Source organism: Arachis duranensis, chromosome 7 (assembly GCF_000817695.3).
Source record: "Arachis duranensis cultivar V14167 chromosome 7, aradu.V14167.gnm2.J7QH, whole genome shotgun sequence".
Taxonomy (NCBI): Eukaryota; Viridiplantae; Streptophyta; class Magnoliopsida; order Fabales; family Fabaceae; genus Arachis; species Arachis duranensis.
In genome coordinates this window covers 5,938,702-5,952,746 of record NC_029778.3, presented here as the reverse complement: position 1 = coordinate 5,952,746, position 14,045 = coordinate 5,938,702, and positions in this window count along the sequence as shown.

Genomic DNA, 14,045 nt, shown 5'->3' with positions numbered 1-14,045 from the left:
CCTTCTCGTTCCCAGGAAAGGCGTCCCTTTGGAGGAATGGGGAGCGACAGCACGAGAATAATGCAGGAGCTGCGCCACAGGGTGCAAAACCTTGAGAGGGAGCTGGCAACCAGGGAGCGCTACCAGCCCGGTACGAGTCAACCTCATTCTCGGTCTCCTCAGAGGAGAGGGAAAACTCAAGGAAGAAGCCCCCGGAGAAACCGCTCCAAACGTACACCGACCTCCTGATCCCCCCCCGACACGCCTGGAGATAGAGGACCAGGGGAAAAGCAGAGAAGTACCGTGGAGACGGCAAGACCCCATAATCTACATTCGACCCCAACGAGACATGTCGAGGAGGAAAACCGAGAAGATAGCAAGGAGAGACCAAGAAGGTGACGACACCCAGTAATCATGGGGGCAACCCCTTTTCATCACTCCATTCTCGAGGTCCGGCTGCCGAAACATTTCGACAAGCCAACGGACATGAGATACGACGGAACCCAGGACCCCAGGAACATCTAACGGCCTTTGAGGCCAGGATGAACTTGGAAGGTGTGGACGATAAGGTGAGATGTCACGCCTTCCCTGTTACCATGGCGGGACCGGTAATCCGCTGGTTCAATGCCCTCCCTCAAGGCTCCGTGACGACTTTTGCGGACATAACTCGCGCTTTTCTAGCTCAGTTCACTACGTCCATTGCTAAAGCCAAACACCCGATCAACTTGCTAGGGGTGACACAAAGAAGCGAGGAATCGACTAGGAAGTATCTGGACACGTTCAATGACGAATGCATAGAGATTGACGGCCTGACGAATGGGCTGTTGAATTAAGACTTCAGGAAACACCTCACCACCAAACCGCTGTGGACATTGCAAGAAATTCAGAAAGTGGCGAGAGAGTACATCAACGACGAGGAGGTCAGCCAAGTGGTGGCAGCCAATAAGCGGCAGCCCGCCTATCATCCTACTCGTCAACCCGGGGGCGGGGAAAGGCCTAAGGAGCACTCTAAGGACGGAGGGCTAATTAAACCCTTCAAGCCGTTCCCCCGGTTAGGAAAGTTTATTAACTACATCCCTCTAACGGCTCTAATCGTTGAGGTGTACCAACAGATAGCCGACAAAGGCATCTTGTCGAAGCCTCGCCAGTTCAAAGACAGAACCGAAGGAAACAAGAACCTCTACTGTGACTACCACAAGGGTTTCGGCCATAATACCCAAGATTGCTTCGACTTGAAGGACGCTCTGGAACAGGCGATCCGTGAAGGCAAGCTAGCGGAGCTCTCGCAGTTCATAAGAGAATCCAGAAGGCGAGAGCACGACCGATTTGACGACGACAGAAGCCATTCCATGAAACCAAGACAAGAGCCCAAAGAGGACAACGACCTCGGTCTCACCATCGTGAATGTCGTAATCGGAAGGGACCCCACACGAGATCCAAGTCGACAACAAGAAAAGACACTAAGGTCCTGGCCGTGTCATCAGCTAGTCATGGCCCCACCCCCAAGAAAGTCCCAATGATATTGTTCAGACCGGAGGATCAGTGGTTCCACGACGTACCGGAGAACCCTCCCATGGTAATCATAGCAAGAGTGGAAACTGGTCTGGTCAAGCGAATTCTCGTTGACACTGGAGCCGACTCAAACATCATGTTCCGAAATGTGTTTGATGCTCTGGGCCTCCGAGAAGCCGACTTAAAAAATCACCAGCACGGGGTGGTTGGCTTAGGGGATAATTTTATCAAGCCTGATGGAATAATCTCCCTTCCGGTCTCCATAGGGGGAGGTCAAGGAAAGAGGTCACTAATGACGGAGTTTTTTGTTCTGAGGGACTCCACGGCTTACAACCTTATCTTGGGGAGGAAAACAATCAACGAGTTTAGGGCGGTAATATATACCAAGCTGCTGATAATGAAGTTTGTAGCCGACAATGGGTCGGTGGGATCCATTAGGGGAGATCTGGAAACAGCGGTCGCGTGCGACAATGCCAGCCTCTCCCTAAGGAAGAAGTCGAAGGAGGCATTTGGGGTTTTCCTAGCCGATATGGACGCTAGGATTAACGACAAACCAAGACTAGAGCCTAAAAGAGACCTAGAAAAGTTTAGGGTCGGCGACTCGGAAGACAAGTTCACCTTTGTGAACAGAAACCTCCCCCACAACATGAAAGAATCTTTGATAGAGATGATTCGAGAAAACAGTGACTTGTTTGCCTGGACACCAGTCGACATGTCGGGGATCGACCCTCAGTTCATGTCGCATCACCTGGCCGTAAAGGCGGATACCAATCCCGTGGCCCAAAGACGAAGGAAGATGTCCTAGGAGAGAGCCAATGAGGTGGCCAAGCAGACGGCCAACTTGTTGGAAGCAGGATTCATCTGGGAACTATACTACTCGACCAGGCTGTCAAACGTAGTCCTAGTCAAAAAGGCCAATAGAAAATGGAAGATGTGTGTAGACTACTCGAACCTCAACAAGGCATTCCCCAAGGACTCTTTCCTCCTCCTCAACATTGATGCTTTAGTAGGCGCAGCCGCGGTATATCGCTTTCTAAGTTTCATGGACGCGTACTCTGGCTACAACCAGATTCCGATGCACCGGCCTGACGAAGAGAAAATGGCGTTTATAATGCTAGGTGGCACCTACTGCTACAGGGTAATGCCGTTCGGATTAAAGAATGCGGGAGCAACTTATCAAATGCTGATGAGCAAAGTCTTCGGCAAACTTATCGGGAAGTCGGTATACGTGTACGTGGACGACATCCTGGTAAAGACCAACCAATTGAAAGACCTAGTTGGTCGCCTAAAGACCGTGTTCACGTCCCTCCGACAACACAACATGAGGCTTAATCCCCTCAAGTGTGCCTTTGCCATGGAGGCCAGAAAGTTCCTAGGTTTCCTGATAACCCAGAGGGGAGTTGAAGTCAACCCTGAGAAGTGTGAAGCAATTGTGTGAATGACGAGCCCATAATCCATTAAGGAGGTGTAGAGGCTGGCCGGAAGGCTCACGGCCCTATCCCACTTCCTCGGCGCGTCGGCGGCCAAAGCCCTTCCATTTTTTAACTTGATGAAAAAAGGAATAGCTTTTGAGTGGACCCTAACATGTGAAGAGGCGTTCAACCACTTCAAGAGCATACTCTCGGCACCCCCAAGCCAAGGACGGTGAGACGCTGTATCTGTACTTGGCAGTAACCGATGAAGCCTTCGCAGCCGTTTTGGTGCGAGAGGAGGGGAAAACCCAACAACCGGTCTACTTTGTTAGCAAAGCATTGCAGGGGGCAAAATTAAGATATAGTAAACTGAAAAAGCTAGTGTATGCACTCTTAACTTCATCCCGAAGGTTGCGACAATACTTCCAAGGTCATCGTGTGATCGTCGAACGGGTCAAGTGATACGCCAGGTCTTGCAAAAATCTGACCTCGTGGGACGGATGATGACCTGGGCAATTGAGCTATCTCAATATGACCTACAATATGAGCCCAGACATGCAATCAAAGCTCAAGCCATGGCCGATTTCCTGGTGGAAGTAACTGGAGGCCCTCACAAGATCCCAAACACGTGATGGAAACTCCATGTGGACGGAGCTTCCAACCAAACGTTTGGGGGAGCAGGGATAATCCTAGAAAGCCCGACCGGAATGGTATACGAGTAGTCCATTAAGTTCGAGTTCCCGGTGTCTAATAACCAAGCAGAGTATGAAGCCCTTATTGGTGGCTTGCTCTTAGCAAAGGAAGTTGGGGCAACAAGGGTGGAAGTGTGCAGCGACTCCCAGCCATGTCCACTGCAATACATACAACAACTCGTTAGCTCGTTTAAAAAAAAAAAGAAGAAGGAAAGGGCAACGCTACAACCAGCCGACCACTCACCTATATAACTCCTATCCATCTCCCAGTCACCCATTAAAAGATGACGGTTAATGTTATTTTTGTTAAAAATAGCCAGCAACACGTCAACGATGTTCTTATCCCGCTGAGTCAGGCCTTTGTATGTTACCTTCGTGAAAGCATTGGACCCGGCCCCAAAGCTCCAGTAGGTCGGAATCCGCCGCTCCCCTCCAAGGTTAACCAGAAAGGATGTTGGCCCTCGGCAGGTCGGACCTTAAAAAACTTATCCCTGAAACCATGAAATGAAACCATAAAAACACCTCCACAGAGGCCAGCAAGTCTAGGTACTCACAAACCATCTCAAAACACCGGATGGCGACCCAACTGTTCGGGTGTAGCTGCGACGGAGCCACATCGCACCGATTAAGAAATACCATTTGAAAAGGGAAGAAGGGGATGCGAACACCCAGGACGGTAAACATTGCCTTGTACATCTAAATCTAGTCGGCAACCCGGGGGGTGTTTAGGTTAAGCTGGCATATATGTTCGTGGTCCGCGGGAACGAACACCTCGTAACGTCCTTCCTCGGGACCTCCCCTGCACAGTTGGTTGCGAAGACGGAACTCTGTGAGCTCCTCTAGGGTTATTTGGGAAGGTGTATCCTTCACATCTGAGGTGACCCACGCGTATCTGTCAACACGGGGCCTCGGAAGGGGAAGTTGCGCCATACCTACAGTCAAGGCACCACTCAAAGTCAGACTACAAGGTCGGGAAGCCGGAAAAACTGGAACTAAGACCAAATACCACAGGGGACTAACACTATATGCCGTAGTTACTCTATCTACAATTAAACGAAGGCTAAGTACCAAAAATCTAGATGGTAACCCCCTCTAAAGCCTAACTAGCAGTAACAAGACTCAGACAACACACATGCATAACTTAGAAACCACAAAAATGCAAAGAGATGGCAACAGTAGCAGTAACGAAGGCAAGATACTTACCAGGAAGATTGCTATCAAAGGGAGATTGGAAAGAACTAAGGGATTATAGTTGTAATTGAATTAGAAATGGATCAAGGCAGTAAAACCCAGAAAGCTCGAAGAGAAATAGAAGAAGTAGCACAGGAATGATTTAAAAATGAGCAAAGCAAACGCGAAAGCAAGGGAGAAAAGCTAGAAAGAAAGAATAACTGCCATAGAGAAGCACGAAGGTCAGGGGTAAAATGGACTTTTTCCCAAGTTTTCAAATCAGTAATAATGGCATTTAATAACAGACGCGAAGAACGAGGCGACGAATGACATTCCCCGAAATGGTGAAACTCATTCACGCGTAGGGGTCATGCCCTTATTATGAGCAATCGACCCAGTGACGATACGACCGAAGATGACCAGAATGCACCAACAACGGCGCTCACGACCATAGCTGGCGCGTTGGGGGCACTGTTCCAGCCTGACCCAGCTGGCACAATGCCCCGCCTCTGACGGCCGACCCGACAGGAGTGTGACACCCGAACCGGGAGAAAAACCCGGATATCGCCTCTCTTCCAGCGAGGTACGTGACAGTTGGGAAAGGAAGTTTTCTGGAAGGCAGGCTACTCCTGTGGGACCCGCCCTAGGTATAGAGTATATAAGGGGAGGGTCCTACCCCTCCCCCAAAGTACATAACCATACCCTCACCTTTACTGCCACCTTGTACGGATTCTGACTTGAGCGTCGGAGTCCCTTTTGCAGGTAATTCCCCCCTCATTGCTCCAACAACCCAGGAGGCCATGAAACTTCATTCCTCACTCTCCAACACCAGCGTGGGAGACCCACTTACACACCAACGACCCAGGTCTAAGTCCCCTCTAACCACCACACATTCATATCACTTCCGACCTGTTAAGAAACTGACGTCCTGAACAATATATATTATATTAAATAATTTAATTAAATATATTAAATTATCTAATTATTTTAATTATGATTTTTACTTAAATATATTTTCATATGAATAGTAATCAGTTTGCAATCATGTATATATTTTTCTCAATTTTTTTTGTCAGAAGAATGTTATATGCACTGCTTTTATGTATGCTTTTTAATTTTGGTATAAAAGATAAGAGTTTAATTTTTGATGTATTCATAGTATAAAACGTTTTATACAGTTGTGTAATTATATTTATTTTTTTTGGATGATTATTCATGCCGTAAATATGAAATATAATTATTTTTGCTGATATGACATTACGTAATTAGATGCACATGTATCAAAATTAAATTCTAAAAAGTAATTGATAAGAAGTGAGAAGAGATAAAATAATTTATTTTTAAATTTAATTTTGATATATAAAGTAACGAGGAGGAATGCTAGGGTCAGCAAGTTTTGTGATTTATAACCATCAATTAGTCATTATTAATATTTTTAATGGTGTGAGATTACTCATTTTTCTTTTGTTGGTTAAGTGCTGGCCAAATTTTAATGGTGTGAGATTTTAATTTTACACGTACATCCAATCAATCACATAACGATAAAAATAAGAAAAAATTCCACTCCTTCCTCTCAGAGGTGCTAAAATGACACTTCCCTCTATTTGTAAAATATACATTCTCTCCCTTTATAATTTTTAAAAAACCTCATTTTTAAATCCAATTTAAATTTTCTGTGTTAACTAATTTTAACTTTATTCATTTAAAAAGAAATAAATTATTTTTTACAAAAATACTCTTTTAACAAAAATTTTATTTTTTTTGTCATTAAATTTTTTTTATCAAAATATTTTTTAATAAATTATTTTTTATTGATTAAATTGTATTTTTATCAAAATATTTTTAAAAAATTTATTGTTAACAATTATTTTTATATTTTATTATTAATTTTTTGATATCATATATATTATTTTAATATTAAATAAAAAAAATTTACCACTGTTAATATTAATATGTATAATTTGTTATGTAATTTGAACCCAACAAAATACTATAGTCTAGGATATGCAACTACGAATTGTTATTTCTAATGCCCAAGCATGCATATTATAAGATAGAATACGATTATATTTTCAAAGACTTAATAATAATACATGATCTGAAAGTTTTTAATGTAATTAAATAATTACTAAACTTTGTAATTTTCATTTTTCTAAGGAAAATTTTACAAAGTTATAAATTTATTCAATAATTATAATGATATCCATATAAAATGCGTATTTTTTAAATGAACATTTTTATTAACTAGTGATTTGATTTTTAATTTTAGCGTAGTTTGTAATTACAAATTCGTGAGTACCATTGTTCAGATTTTACAGGCAATTTTTGTCAATTGTATAGATCTCCAAACAAATTTTGGTAACTTATATCATATGCATTCATCTTAATGTTTCTGTTAAGTAATTTTTTATTCAAATTTTTTTTAATATGTAACATAATTGGTCTAATAATTAACTCACTAAATGATCATTTAAAATGACAAATATAATTATAATTATGTGCAAGAGGTTCAGAAAAAAACAAACAATTATTTGTATGGTCATGATAGTTGATGTTTATAAGGACATTACATGCATTCATATTTATTATGTAACTTGTATCAGATGGAATACTATACTCTAAGATATGCAACTATGAATCGTTATTTCCAATGCACAAGCATGCATATTATAAGATAAAATACAGATTATATTTCCAAAGACTTAATAATAATAATGCATTATGTGAAAGTTTTTAATGTAATTAAATAACTAAGTAAAGTTTTATAATTTTTATTTTTTTAAGAGAAATTTTATAAAATTATAAATTTATTCAGTAATTATAATAATATTCACATAAAGTACGTATTTTTTAAATGAGCATTTTTACTAATTAATGATTGAGTTTTTAAATATAGCATAGTTTACCATTATTTTTGCAGCTACGACAAATTCATGAGTATCATTGTTTAGATTCTACAGGCAATTTTTGTCAGTTGTATAAATCTCAAAACAAATTTTATTAGGTTATATCACATGCATTTATCTTATTATTTTTTTAAAGTAATTTTTTATTCAAAATTTTTTTAATATGTAGCATAATTAGTCTAATATTTAGCTCACTAAATAATTATTTAAAATAACAAATATAATTATAATTACGTGTGAGTTAAAATTAATTCTTTTATCTTTTATAGTAAAAAAAGTGTAAAAGAGGTTTAGAAAAAAAGACAAATAATTATTTTTTTGGCCATGATAATTGATGTTTATATGTGCATTACATGCATTCATATTTGTTATGTAACTTGTATCAAAGCGAATACTAAATACTCTACGAATCGTTATTTCCAATGCACAAGCATGCACATTATAAGATAGAATACATATTATATTTTCAAAGACTTAATAATAATGTATTGTGTGAAAATTTTTAATGTAATCAAATAATTAAGTTTTATAATTTTTATTTTTTTAAGAAAAATTTTATAAAGTTATAAATTTATTCAGTAATTACAATGATATACAAATAAAGTGCGTATTTTTTAAATGAACATTCTTATTGATTAATGATTGATTTTTTAATTGTAGCATAGTTTATAACTATTTTTGTAGCTACGACAAATTTATGAGTACTATCGTCCAGATTCTACTGACAATTTTTGTCAGTTAGTTATATAAATTTCCAAACAAACTTTGGTAGCTTATATCACATGCATTCAATTTATTGTTTTTGTTAAGTAATTTTTTATTCAGAATTTTTTTGAATATGTAACATAATTGATTTAATATTTAGCTCACTAAATGATCATTTAAAATTAAATGACAAATATAATTATAATTATGTGTGAATTAAAATTAATTTTTTTTATTTTTTATAGTAAAAAAAGTTTAAAAGAGGTTTAGAAAAAAAAACAATTATTTTTTGTCTATGGTAGTTGATGTTTATATGTGCATTACATGCATTTATATTTGTTATGTAACTTGTATCTAAGAGAGTACTATAGTTTAAGATATGCAACTACGAATTTATTATTTTCAATGCACAGGTATGTATATTATAAGATGAAATACAAATTATATTTCTAAAGATTTAATAATAATGTAGTGTGGAAAAGTTTTTAATGTAATCAAATAACTAAGCTTTGTAATTTTTATTTTTTTAAGAGAAATTTTACAAAGTTATAAATTTATTCAGTAATTATAATAATATTCACGTAAAGTGGGTATCTTTTAAATGAACATTTTTACTGATTAGTGATTGAATTTTTAATTATAGCGTAATTTACAATTATTTTTCCAGTTATAACATGATTCATGAGTACCATTGTCTAGATTCTACAGTCAATTTTGGTCGGTTGTATAAATCTCCAAATAAATTTTAGTAGCTTGTATAAATCTCCAAACAAATTTTAGTAGTTTATATCACATGCATTCATCTTATTATTTTTGTTAAGTAATTTTTTATTCAGAATTTTTTTTAATACGTAACATAATTAGTCTAATATTTAACTCACTAAATAATTATTTAAAATGACAAATATAATTATAATTACGTGTGAATTAAAATTAATTTTTTTATCTTTTATAATAAAAAAAAGTACAAAAGAGGTTCAGAAGAAAAGACAAACAATTATTTGTTTGGTCATGATAGTTGATGTTTATAAGGACATTACATGCATTCATATTTATTATGTAACTTATATCAGATGGAATACTATACTCTAAGATATGCAACTATCAATCGTTATTTTCAATGCACAAGTATGCATATTATAAGATGAAATATAGATTATATTTCCAAAGACTTAATAATAATAATGCATTATGTGAAAGTTTTTAATGTAATCAAATAACTAAGTTTTATAATTTTTATTTTTTTAAGAGAAATTTTATAAAATTATAAATTTATTCCGTAATTATAATAATATTCACATAAAATACGTATTTTTTAAATGAGTATTTTTACTGATTAATGATTGAGTTTTTAATTATAGCATAATTTACAATTATTTTTGCAGCTACTACAAATTCATGAGTATTATTGTCTAGATTCTACAGGCAATTTTTGTCAGTTATATAAATTTCCAAACAAATTTTATTAGCTTATATCACATGCATTCATCTTATTATTTTTGTTAAGTAATTTTTTATTCATAATTTTTTTAATATGTAACATAATTAGTCTAATATTTAGCTCACTAAATGATCATTTAAAATAACAAATATAATTATAATTACGTATGAATTAAAATTAATTCTTTTATCTTTTATAGTAAAAAAAGTGTAAAAGAGGTTTAGAAAAAAAGACAAATAATTATTTTTTTGGCCATGATAATTGATGTTTATATGTGCATTACATGTATTCATATTTGTTATGTAACTTGTATCAAACCGAATACTAAATACTCTAAGATATGCCACTACGAATCGTTATTTCCAATGCACAAACATGCACGTTATAAAATAGAATACAGATTATATTTTCAAAAACTTAATAATAATGTATCGTGTGAAAGTTTTTAATGTAATCAAATAATTAAGTTTTATAATTTTTATTTTTTTTAAAAAAAATTTATAAAGTTATAAATTTATTCAGTAATTACAATGATATACACATAAAATGCGTATTTTTTAAATGAACATTCTTATTGATTAATGATTGAGTTTTTAATTGTAGCATAGTTTATAACTATTTTTGTAGCTACCACAAATTTATGAGTACTATCGTCCAGATTCTACTGGCAATTTTTGTCAGTTAGTTATATAAATTTCCAAATAAATTGCATTCATATTTATTATATAATTTGTATCGGATGGAATACTATACTCTAAGATATGCAACTATGAATCGTTATTTTCAATGCACAAGCATGCATATTATAAGATGAAATACAGATTATATTTCCAAAGACTTAATAATAATAATGCATTATGTGAAAGTTTTTAATGTAATCAAATAACTAAGCTTTGTAATTTTTATTTTTTTAAGAGAAATTTTACAAAGTTATAAATTTATTCAGTAATTATAATAATATCCACGTAAAGTGCGTATCTTTTAAACGAACATTTTTACTGATTAGTGATTGAATTTTTAATTATAGCGTAATTTACAATTATTTTTCCAGTTACAATATGATTCATGAGTACCATTGTCTAGATTCTACCGTCAATTTTTGTCGGTTGTATGAATCTCCAAATAAATTTTAGTAGCTTGTATAAATCTCCAAACAAATTTTAGTAGTTTATATTACATGCATTCATCTTATTATTTTTGTCAAGTAATTTTTTATTCAGAATTTTTTTTAACATGTAACATAATTAGTCTAATATTTAGCTCACTAAATAATTATTTAAAATGACAAATATAATTATAATTACGTGTGAATTAAAATTAATTTTTTTATCTTTTATAATAAAAAAAAGTACAAAAGAGGTTCAGAAGAAAAGACAAACAATTATTTGTTTGGTCATGATAGTTGATGTTTATAAGGACATTACATGCATTCATATTTATTATATAATTTGTATCGGATGGAATACTATACTCTAAGATATGCAACTATGAATCGTTATTTTCAATGCACAAGCATGCATATTATAAGATGAAATACAGATTATATTTCCAAAGACTTAATAATAATAATGCATTATGTGAAAGTTTTTAATGTAATCAAATAACTAAGTTTTATAATTATTTTTAAGAGAAATTTTACAAAGTTATAAATTTATTCAATAATTGTAATGATATTCACATAAAGTACATATTTTTTAAATGAGCATTTTTATTGATTAATGATTGAGTATTTAATTATAGTATAGTTTATAATTATTTTTGTAGCTACGACAAATTCATGAGTACCATTGTCCAGATTATATAGTCAATTTTTAGCAGTTGTATAAATTTTTAAATAAATTTTGGTAGTTTATATCACATGCATTCATTTTATTGTTTTTGTTAAGTAATTTGTTATTCAAAATTTTTTTTAATATGTAACATAATTGATCTAACAAATATAATTATAACTATGTGTGAATTAAAATTAATTTTTTTATCTTTTATAGTAAAAAAAAAGTGTAAAAGAGGTTAAAAAAAAGAAAACAAACAACTTCTTTTTGTCCATAGTAGTTGATGTTTACATGTACATTGCATGCATTTATATTTATTATGTAACTTGTATTTAAGAGAGTACTGTAGTCTAAGATATACAACTACGAATTCGTTATTTTTAAGCACAAGCATGTATATTATAAAATGAAATACATATTATATTTCTAAAGAGTTAATAATGATGTAATGTGAGAAGGTTTTTAATATAATTAAATAACTAAGCTTTGTAATTTTTATTTTTCTAAGAAAAATTTTACAAAATTATAAATTTATTCAGTAATTATAATAATATCCACGTAAAGTGCGTATTTTTTAAATGAGCATTTTTATTGATTAGTGATTGAATTTTTAATTATAGCGTAATTTATAATTATTTTTGCAGTTATTACAAATTCATGAGTACCATAAATCTACATATAATTTTTGTCTGTTGTATAAATCTTGTACCTAGCGGAGTACTATAATCTAAGATATGCAACTACGAATTATTATTTTTAATGGACAAGCAAGCATTACTAGCCTACTAGGGACGGATCTAGAGGGGCGAGTCGTCCCCTCTCCCAATATTTTAAGAAATTATATTTATATATGGGATATGTGTTTAAAAAATATTATGTAATTTAACAGTTTTATATGTATTATTTTTTATTATGTGATAGATTTATGTCTTAATTATTTAATTTACTAATATTTTTTACTTAACTAATTTAGTATCATGCTCTCAAATTTTTATACTTTTCAAATTAGTTTTTATATAATAATCTCTATATTTATTTTTAAAAAATATTTATTTTTTATATTAATATATTTAGTATTTATATTATTATATTAATAATGACTTACGTAACTATATTTTGGTAATCACATTATATACTTTAGATATTATTTTCTTGTAAAAAATATTCATTTTTCTTCTAAATTTACGTTATTAAAAAAATTATAAAGATATCTTATATCTTGTATTTTATAAGGGTACTGTGTGCCGTGTCTTTCAAATAATTAAAAATTTATAATTTATTTTTAAATTTTTTAAAATTTTTAAAAGAATTAAATTTAATTAATAAACTATGTGATCATTTTTAACTAAACATATTATAAATTAAACATTCAGTTCGCTCCATATTAAAATTTTTGGAACCATCATGCATATTAAAAGATGGAATACAGATTATATTTCGAAGGACTTAATAATAATGCATTGTCCGAAAGTTTTTTAATGTAATCAAATAACTAAGTTTTGTAATTTTTATTTTTCTAAGAGAAATTTTACAAAATTATAAATTTATTCAATAATTGTAATTATATCCACATAAAATGCTTATTTTTTAAATGAGCATTTTTACTGATTAGTGATTGGATTTTTAATTCTAGCGTAATTTATAATTATTTTTGCAGTTACGACAAATTCATGAATACTATCGTCCAGAATTTACATACAATTTTTGTCAGTTATATAAATCTCCAAGCAAATTTTAGTAGTCTATATCATATGCATTTATCTTACTATTTCTGTTAAGTAACTTTTTATTCAGAATTTTTTTTATTATGTAACATAATTCGTCTAATATTTAACTCAGTAAATAGTTATCCAAAATAAAAAATATAATTATAATTGTGTGCGAATTAAAATTAATTTTTTTATCTTTTATAGTAAAAAGAAAAGTGTAAAAGAGGTTTAAAAAAAAACACAAACAATTATTTTTTAGGTCATGCTAGTTGATGTTTATATGTGCATTACATGCATTTATATTTGTCATGTAACTGGTATATTAGTCTAAGATATGCAATTACGAATGGTTATTTCCAATGCACAAGCATACATATTACAAGATGAAATACAGATTATATTTTCAAAGACTTAATAATAAAGTATTGTCTGAAAGTTTTTAATGTAATCAAATAATTAAACTTTGTAATTTTTATTTTTTTAAGAGAAATTTTATAAAATTATAAATTTATTCATTAATTGTAATGATATTCACATAATAAAATGCTTATCTTTGAAATGAGTATTTTTACTAATTAGTGATTGAGTTTTTAATTTGAGTGTAATTTACAAATTATAATTATTTTTGTAGTTAAGACAAATTCATGAGTATTATCACCCAAATTCTACATGCAATTTTTGTCAGTTGTATAAATTTCTAAATAAATTTTGATAGCTTATATCACATGCATTCATTTTATTATTTCT